Here is an 8,500-nt window from a genome sequence, read left to right as displayed (position 1 = left end):
GCTTTTGGGTTGGGGCAGGGTGTGGGGACCCCTGCCAGTGAGCCGTGAGTCCCTCCTCTGTCTCCTGCCTCTCGGAGAGTTGATATTTGGTGTGGTGGCACATAGGATGGACTTTTGTTTTTAAGGGGAAATGAAAACAGCTTGATGTAAAGAAAGCACAGATGGGCTAGACATAACAAAGAACCGATTTGTGGCCGAAAGCCAGTAAATGCCCACCTCTCCCATCAAAACACAGCTTCAAGCAGGAAAAGACACCAGGGTGTAATACAGACCCACAAGGGGCTGTCGAGGAGCTCTTTTCTGTGGGATGACTCTGAAGTCAAGTGTCTGGAAACGCTGATGACTTTGAAGTCTATTGGAAGAGGAAAAGTTCACCAGCTCAGCTCAGAAACCCTTTCCCCTGCATATGTGCTGGAAGCGACGGCACACGTAATTTCTCTCCCTGCATAGGAAACCTCAGCCCCGTTGCTCCCTGGCAGAAGGAAGCGGGGCTGGCGCGTGGGGGAGGCAGTGGTGCCGGCTCGTAGATGCGGCATGTCTCAGGGCGAGATGTCCAAATGAAGGGTAGAGCTGGATGAGGCTTTTGCATGGCCGTTCCTGAGACGGTGGCTGGGCTGCAGCAGGCGCTGGCTCTGGTGGCATCCTGCAGTGTGCTCTGCTGGGTTGTGATGTGGTGTCAGAGCAGTTTAGGTTGGCCACAGGGGAGTTTCTGCTGTGTTTGAGAAGACACTGCCTTAATCTCTCATCCTTTGGTATAACACCTGTATGGCATACAGGCTTATTTGCTTGACTTGATGTGTTTAGGGTCGTTTTTCAGCTGTGAACACCCCTGTTTGTAACGCATCCCCATTCAGGGAGAGCTGCCCTTTGACCATATCATTCCTGTTACATAAGAAACTGTTTCTTCAAAACAAGTTTGTTGGGTTTTAGATGGCGGGAAGGCAGGTAAACAGCCGGGGAGTGTGTCAGGCTGCATGACGTGTCCTCCCTCATGGTGGAGATGCTGTGGTCTGCAGAACGTGATGCTCAGGGCTGCGTCTCACAGCTGTAGCCTGACGGCTGCTCCGTGAATCACGGCAGCCCCTCCAGGATGCCACAACAGGGGGGCAGGGTGCTCACCGAGACCACCGCATGCCCCCAGTGCTCTGTGGTGCTCAGCAGGCCCAAATGCAGGGAAAGCACTCATGAACTCAGTCCATAGGGAAGAGGGACACACTGATCCCTTGCCCTGCTGGGCACATGCATGTTATTTTCCTCATTTATTTTGCTCATTTAGGCAGAGCCAGGGATGACCCAGGGCTTGCTCTTCTTTGTGAATTTGGAGACAGATCTAATACTTGGGCATATTATTTAAATGACTGTTCCTGCAGTGAGGCCAAAACCAAATGAACCTCAATCCTGTACTGCTTAGTAACACTTCCTCACCCAAGAAGGGGATGATCTTTAAAGGCAACTTCTCCCTGTATACCTCTGCAGCAACACAAAGAGATGGGCCCTTCTTTTGGGCATATGTGGGATAGAGATGCTTTCCTATCAGGGCAGCCGGGCACAAACCCAGTGGGATAGCAGAGTCACAGGCATTCATTTATTTTCTTTATTTTAAAATAGTGGTGGGGTAATAAGAAAGGCGGGGGACTTCAGTGTAAAAAATGGGTTAATGGACCCACCTGTGAGCCAGAGTATCTATCTGAAGTGTTCATCTCGCCCATCACTGCGGTCAGAGCCATGTATCTGAGTGCAGTGGTGTAAGGCAGGAAGCCCCACTGTTTAGAGGGTAGCTGACTTGCACCAGCTCTGGATCTGGCCCACCTCCCCACAGGGTTTTACTGGTGTGTGAGGGCCTTACTGGTGTGTGACAAATCACAGTCTGTTATGGTGGGGTCGCTGCCAGTTACAGGATTGCACAACAGCAACAGAGCAAAAAAAAGTCCATTGTGGTTTCAAGCCACCCGCGAGCTCTGACTTTTTTTCTTTTAGTTTCCTTAAATAACGTGGTGTATCTGTGGGAAGTACAGGCCTCTGGGAAGCTGCTCTACCAGAGCAGCCACAAAAGTCGTTCCTTGCCGTGGCCCCACCAAGCAGGACCATGGGTCCCCAGGTGGGCACAGCCTCGGTGAGGAGCAAAGCACCAGTAGCCCAAGGAGCACAAACCCCTTGGAGCAGCCTTCCAGTTTATTCCTGTTGAACACCAGTTAAAGTTAGCACAATTACACAGCTGAGAAGAGACAATCATCTTGAGATAACATGCTCCAAGCTTTGTTGATGTCTGGGGGATGTGGTCTAACCAGGAACACGTTACTGAAAGCCAATATGTGATGGACTATTAGTATGAGCAACACAAGTGGGCAGGCTTGATGAAAGGAAATTGAATGCTGCAAAAACGAAATCAAGAGTAGGAGCGAAAGGAAACCAGCTCTTTTTTCTCTGAACTCAGTTATTTGTGCTGAATCAGCTTCAAGCTGTTTCTGTGCCTCTCTGTGAGATCTTAAATAAATCTCTTGGTTACGGGAGTTCATCCTCTTCTTTCCCCAAGGCTGTCTGGTGTTAAGAGCTCTTGTGTTCACAGAGAAGCTGTTTGTTTCTCTCTCTCCCTTTTCCCGTTTCTGCAGACCACAGCATCGGTTCCTGTTGATCCTCGCGGGTCCCAGCACCCGAGCAGGAAACTCAGCTCTATTGTCAGGAGCACAAACCAAAGGTCATTTTGGGAAAGCGCGGCAGGGTGTGGCCGCGCCAAGCGAGGGCGATGATGGCCTTGGCGGGCTTTTTTTTTTTTTTTTTTTTTCTCATTTCTTAAATCACTCTCTCTTGTTTGCTTTTCTCTGGCATTTTTCCTCCAGTGATCTCTCCCACTGTTACAAGTAAAGCTTCATAAATCCTGAAGCCTTAAACATTAATCTCAACCTCACCTTTCAAGGAAAGGGCTTTGTTCTGTGTTAGCAATTTTCTGGTGGTAACTGCAGCAAAGCTTCTGCAGCAAAGCTTCAGCCTCCAGCAGCTGCTGCTGTGCTGCCGACACCTCTGCTATGGTAAGGGAAGAGGTTAATGCAGATTTAAACAGTTAAGTGAAATACTCCAGCTAAAGTGACTTTGAGTTGCTGGTGTGATCCAGCACCAGGCAGGAGAAGAAACTAAGGAGACCTGACTGCCTGCTGCTCAGATGTAACCACCACTTGCACATGTCTGATCTACTGTTTAAATATTACCCAACGGCCCTACCACTAATTCTTAGACTGTCCCTAATGCTGTTCTCTCCCACCTGCTTCCCTTGAAAGCTTAAACATGTAATTTTCTTAGCAAAAGGGGAACTTGTTCATCTACCACAGTGCTCTGTCACTGGCAGAGGGGTTGCAACCACCTGTGTGCCAAGCAGGCAGCATTAATTAATTACTTCCAAAATTCTGCTGAAAGATGACTCGGGTGTGTCTGATCTGGTGCCCACCAAAGCCAGGGTGGGCAAAGCAGTTTTCCTACTGAGAGCAATATCATTCGGTTGAGGATGGGGCTAGATAGCAGAAGCCCTCCACAGATACAGCTGAAGTGGAAGCAAGTTTGTATCAACTGTGTGCTCTTTCTTTAATCAAGAAGTAACTTTGACAAAACTTAGTTGACTGAATTTTCCTTGTCATAGGTTGTTATACAGTCAATTCTAAATTAGCCAGGGCAGGCTATCTGGTGAGCTGAATTTTCTGTGAAAGCAGAAAGCAAAGACACTGCAGGTGGCTCCTTGTAAGGTCATTCCTGATTCAGCCAATTGGTAGTCACCAAAAAGCTTTCTTAAGAGCTAAAAAGGGCAACATTGACTAGGTAGTTTGTTAAGTGGGTTTTAGCGCCTGTGAAGATGACAATATCCTTGTGAAGGACAGTCTTTGCAACTGCTATCCAGATGAAGTAGGTATTAGTCAAGTAAATACTGGTGTTGATCACTGTTTATCAGGCTGGTGGAGTATTTGCTGAAGAGCTCTCCTCTGTGTGCGTAGGTGTCTTTGCAAACGCCAAGCATACTGTTAGCACAGCTGCACCATCACTGCTGGGTTTTTGCAGAAGTCCTTCCTTGGATGGTGACTATGGTTATTTTCTGTCTTGCTATCTTTGTTGAGAATTTGAATGTGCTTCATTTCTGGAATTCTTCACTGCTTGCTAGTCTGCCAGATCTTTTTCAGGCTCTGTCTACCTCCTACTTCCCTAGTTCCCTATGTCTCCTCTGCGCTTTGTCATAATTTTTGTATATAGTCAATGCAGCAGGTGTGGGATTGAAAAAAAAAAAGGGGAAATCCCATGTGTGAGATGTGAGACACTTGGTGCTTTCCTGGCATCCTGGTGCCTTGCAGTTTAGCCAGTAATCTGGTATCCCATGCAGGGCTCCTTATCAGTGACCTGCTGTGAATCACTGAAGTCTAATGAGAGAATTAAGGAATCCAAAGGAGATTTGCTGGACACCAGCATGGTGATGTGGGATTCCTAGTCTGGCACCAAGTTAGTCCTCAGTGCTGCACTGTCTCCCCTGTGCTCTTCTAATGCTCTTCAGTTGGGACCAGAGCCATTTTGCATGGTTAGAAGATTTTCACACTGTTCTGAACAATATTTTGTCTGTGCTGGGTTTTTGAAGTGCCTTGTTCAAATGATCTCCAGTTCAATAAAGGTCCCCCTAAATCCCACAAAACAGATTTAACTTAGGGCAAGATTGAATTCAGCATTGAACGTAGGGCAAAAGGCCAACAGAATTAATAACAGAAAGCAGGACTGAACCAAGGTGGGAAACAGTATCTTGTGAAGCCTTCTCCTTTGAAATTTTTAGGGCTTAAAACTGCTTTATTCACTGTAACGATTAGACCTCTACATTTGGAAAAAGGAGGACAGTATGTTCAACATTATAAGAAAGTATAGGATCTCCTATACAATTTGAATCGTCAGTGATTTGTATGAATAAGAAATCGGGTGTGTTTGGGGATCTTGGGGCCATGTCTTTGCTATAACAAGCAAATAATAAGAATATGATTTGAGTTTCATTTCAAAATGTCTGTTCAGGAAAAAAAGGCACAAAAGCGTGAAACTCTATTGTGGATAGATCATCACAGCCCAGACCTCAGGAGCTGGCAGGAGTATGGGAGCAGGCTGTGCCCTTACCCCACACATGCACACACACACACTGCCAAAATATATCCATTTTGGGGTGCTCTGGTGAGTACTGGCAGTCTCCAGCCACCAGAGCATCACTGGGACAGGCTGGACCATTTCCCTTTCAGGATCTGCATGCTGTATCGTAGCAGTGTGAAAACTGCTGTATGCCCTACTTCTCTATATCAACCGTCCCTACACAGGCTGTGCTGGCTGAGAAGTGGGGCAGACTGAAATTGTGTCTTTGTGAAAGCTGACAGGGTGGCCACAGACTGTAAAGGCAGAGGGACTACTTGACTCATCGCTAGACTGACAACGCAGTTGGTATGAGAGGGCTGACAGCACCCCATGTTGTGAGATAGTTTCATTTTAAAGCTTTGCCTCTGATTGCACTGAAATGAGTTCATTTCCTTTTCGTTTTTATTTTTCATACACAGAAACATACAGGGAGGGGGAGGGTCTGACTTTTGCTCCTTATTCTAAATGGAAGAGAAAACGAAAAGCCTCCCCAGAGATGGAAAGTCCCCTACAGCTGCTCTGCAGATACGCCACAGGAGCTTTAGGCACAAAAGGCTGCAAGAAAAAAATGCGTCGGTGGCAATGACCTTGCACAGAAATGGAAGGCGGCTTGTCTCTTCCTGCCAAAATGTGCCCCCTTTGGGCTCTCAGTGCTTTCTCTATAGGTGTGAGCAGCTCATAGAGAAGAGGAGGACATGCTGGAAGTGGTGGGACAGGGTGGTCCGGTGCAGATGGGACTGCTGTGCTCCCTGAGTGCCCATCTATTACCATGCAGACCTAAGGGCTGGATCCATACACTTCCCGACTTCAGAGGAGCCCTGCTTTGGGGAGCAGCTCCATGTAGCACCACTAACTGCCGCTCATAATCCCCCCTTTGCTAAGTGAACACCACATTCAAGATCCTGCTTTGTTTCCAGGTGATGTCAGGGAAAGAAAAACCAGCACAGACCTGGACGTCTTTGATGTCCACGCTGGCTTTGAACATGGGGACAAGCTTCTCCCATGCATCCACAGTCAAGTGCTGGCTGTCATCCCTGCAGCACACACACTTTTGGCTGTGGGTGTGCTGCTGTGGGGTGTTGGTCACTGGTGGGAGAGGGAAAGCTTCTGCGGTGACCTTTGGCATTAAGAGTACAAACAAACAAGTGAGAAATAAGAAGTCTCCTTTCAAGGGTTAGGACATTGTGTTCTTCTCTCTGCAGATGCACCAGCTGACTCCAAGGGGTATAAAGGAGAAGTAAATAGGGGAAACAGGAAAAAGTGTTTTGCACGTGACAACAACAAAGTATTTTTTGCGCTTTACAACCTGTTTCTATTTTCTGGGTCCTCCGTGCTTTGGGAAGGTCCTGGTGTCAGCTCCTCCCTGCCTCCTTCGTGGGTCTGGGTGCTGTGTGCGTGCCCCGTGGCCCTCGGCAGGGCTGTCACCATCCCCACCTGCTCCACATGTGGAGGAGAGGAGTGGAGGAGCATGGATGCTGGGGAGGGGTGGGTGGGAAGCAGAGGGTGAGGAAATGTGTAGGCTGCATCCTACAGGCAGGAGTAGGACTTCACGTTGCATGGCACAGCACCTTGGGTTGCATCATGCTTCGTGGCCATGATGCCATCCTCCCTCCCTATTTCATCATCCTGCGGTGGGCAATGAGGTGGGGTGGGGGTGGGGCACACGGGCTGTGAATGTGCAGGAAGCTCTCAATCTGCAAAGACACAAGAAGTGCGTGGGGGGAGGGAGGGGGGGCGCGTTGTTATTGTTATTTTTGACACAAGGCAATTTAATTGTCAAGTGGTGGCAGGAGTCTGGCAGGGCATGGCTGGTGCGACCCCCCTGTGTCTGCGGTTATGGCAGAGCGCAGTGGCAGGCAGGGAGAGGCGAGGGGAGTGCTGTGCCGAGGACATGACAGAGGACCTCCGAAAGGGCTGGGGAAGGGGCGAGCAGTGGAGGAGCATCCCTGGACAGGCACCAGCTGCTGCCCACTGCCCTGCAGCTCTGGGGGATGCTGGGGACAGTTTTGCAACGTGGAGTCAACAGGACCCTGACAAATTACTCAAGAGCCTGTGTGGTGGTTTGCTGATAAGGTGTTAAAGGTACTTTCCCTGTCTGCACCCCAGTGCTGCGGGCAAGGGTGTCAGAGGAAGATGCTTTGAAGGTGCCTTCTGAGGGCTCAGAGGAACTGGCAGCGTGCCCTGAGGAGCGGGTGCCCCAGAAGGTGGGATGTCTCATGCCAGGAGGGCTGTAGGGTCCCACTGAACACGGCAGGGAAGAGGAGAAAGCTAGCAGGCCCCTCTGCAGGGCACCTGGAGCAGGCTGCCTCATGAGCCCCCACCCACCCCTGCAGGGATGCCGTGGGGGCCAGTGGTCTGCACCCCACTGGTGGGGTTCACCTCCTGCTGGGAGGAGAGTGGATAGCTGGCTGTCTCCCCTGCCTCAGTCATCCCTGCTGACCCTGTGGTTGCTGGAGTGTCCCTGGTGACCCCATGAGATGTGGCCCTCTTGGGGTGACTATGTGATCTCCATGGCACGAGACTCCCTCAGGTGACCATGGTGACTCCATGGGATGGGACACCTCCCTTTGGGATGTCTCTTATGATCCTGTGGCATGTGACCCTTCAGGTGATGCTGGTCACCCCATAGGATATGACCCACTCGGGTGATCTTGGTGACCCTGTGGGAAGTGACCCCCTGGTTTTTCTCTGCTGGCTATGGATGCTGGCACATCCCTGATCTGGGAAGGGGCAAGCAGTGTGGGGCTGCTTCCCTTGTAGCCCCAGGCCTTCCCCTGCTGGCCTCTCATGGGGTTCCTCAGTTTCACAGGAGAGCTGGTGTTGCCATCACCACCTCCTCCTCCTCAAGCTGGTGAAGAAGGTCCCACCTCCCATCACTCAGGCTGGGGAGTCACGCAGGGGCACAGACTGGGGACCAGCTGGCCTCAGGGCTGTTGGTGCATTCATTGCACCCCTGAGCTTCAGGTTCCTACTGCCCAGGAGAGGCCACATCAAGCAGAAGTCACTGTATATCTAGCAGTGATGGCACCTGCGTCTCCAGCTGAGGAGTTCACAGACTCATGGAATTCTGTGTTTGGGCAATAAATCTAGCAATGATGGTGTCAAGTCTAAAAACCCAGAAGGCTCAGACCAGGGAAGCCCGCAGAAGTTTGGATGCTTAGTCAAAGAAAGTAGTGTGAACTTTCAGTTTTCACTCAGGGCTGAATCACTATGAAACCCACCTTTTTTGTGGTATTTCCGTAACTGCCAGAAAGCAGAAAATGACAGCACCCACAAAAACAGCAAGTAAAATACCTTGTCAGGCTTTTAAAAACCTCAGTTAAAAAAATTCTTGGTACCATATGTGGGAAAACAGAGTCACAAGAGC

At 49.8% G+C, this 8,500-nt stretch overlaps 1 protein-coding gene across 2 annotated transcripts in view; it reads left to right on the top strand.

The window, feature by feature from the left end:
• CCBE1 (collagen and calcium binding EGF domains 1) overlaps positions 1–8,500 on the top strand; it is a 177,945-nt gene that overhangs the window by 12,073 nt on the left and 157,372 nt on the right. The gene's annotated exons all lie outside the window — the stretch shown is intronic.

This window comes from Haliaeetus leucocephalus, unplaced genomic scaffold, assembly GCF_000737465.1.
Source record: "Haliaeetus leucocephalus isolate CR32 unplaced genomic scaffold, Haliaeetus_leucocephalus-4.0 Scaffold174, whole genome shotgun sequence".
Lineage (NCBI taxonomy): Eukaryota > Metazoa > Chordata > Aves > Accipitriformes > Accipitridae > Haliaeetus > Haliaeetus leucocephalus.
The sequence above is the reverse complement of the archived record's forward strand: the minus strand, read 5'-3'. Positions and strand labels throughout refer to the sequence as shown.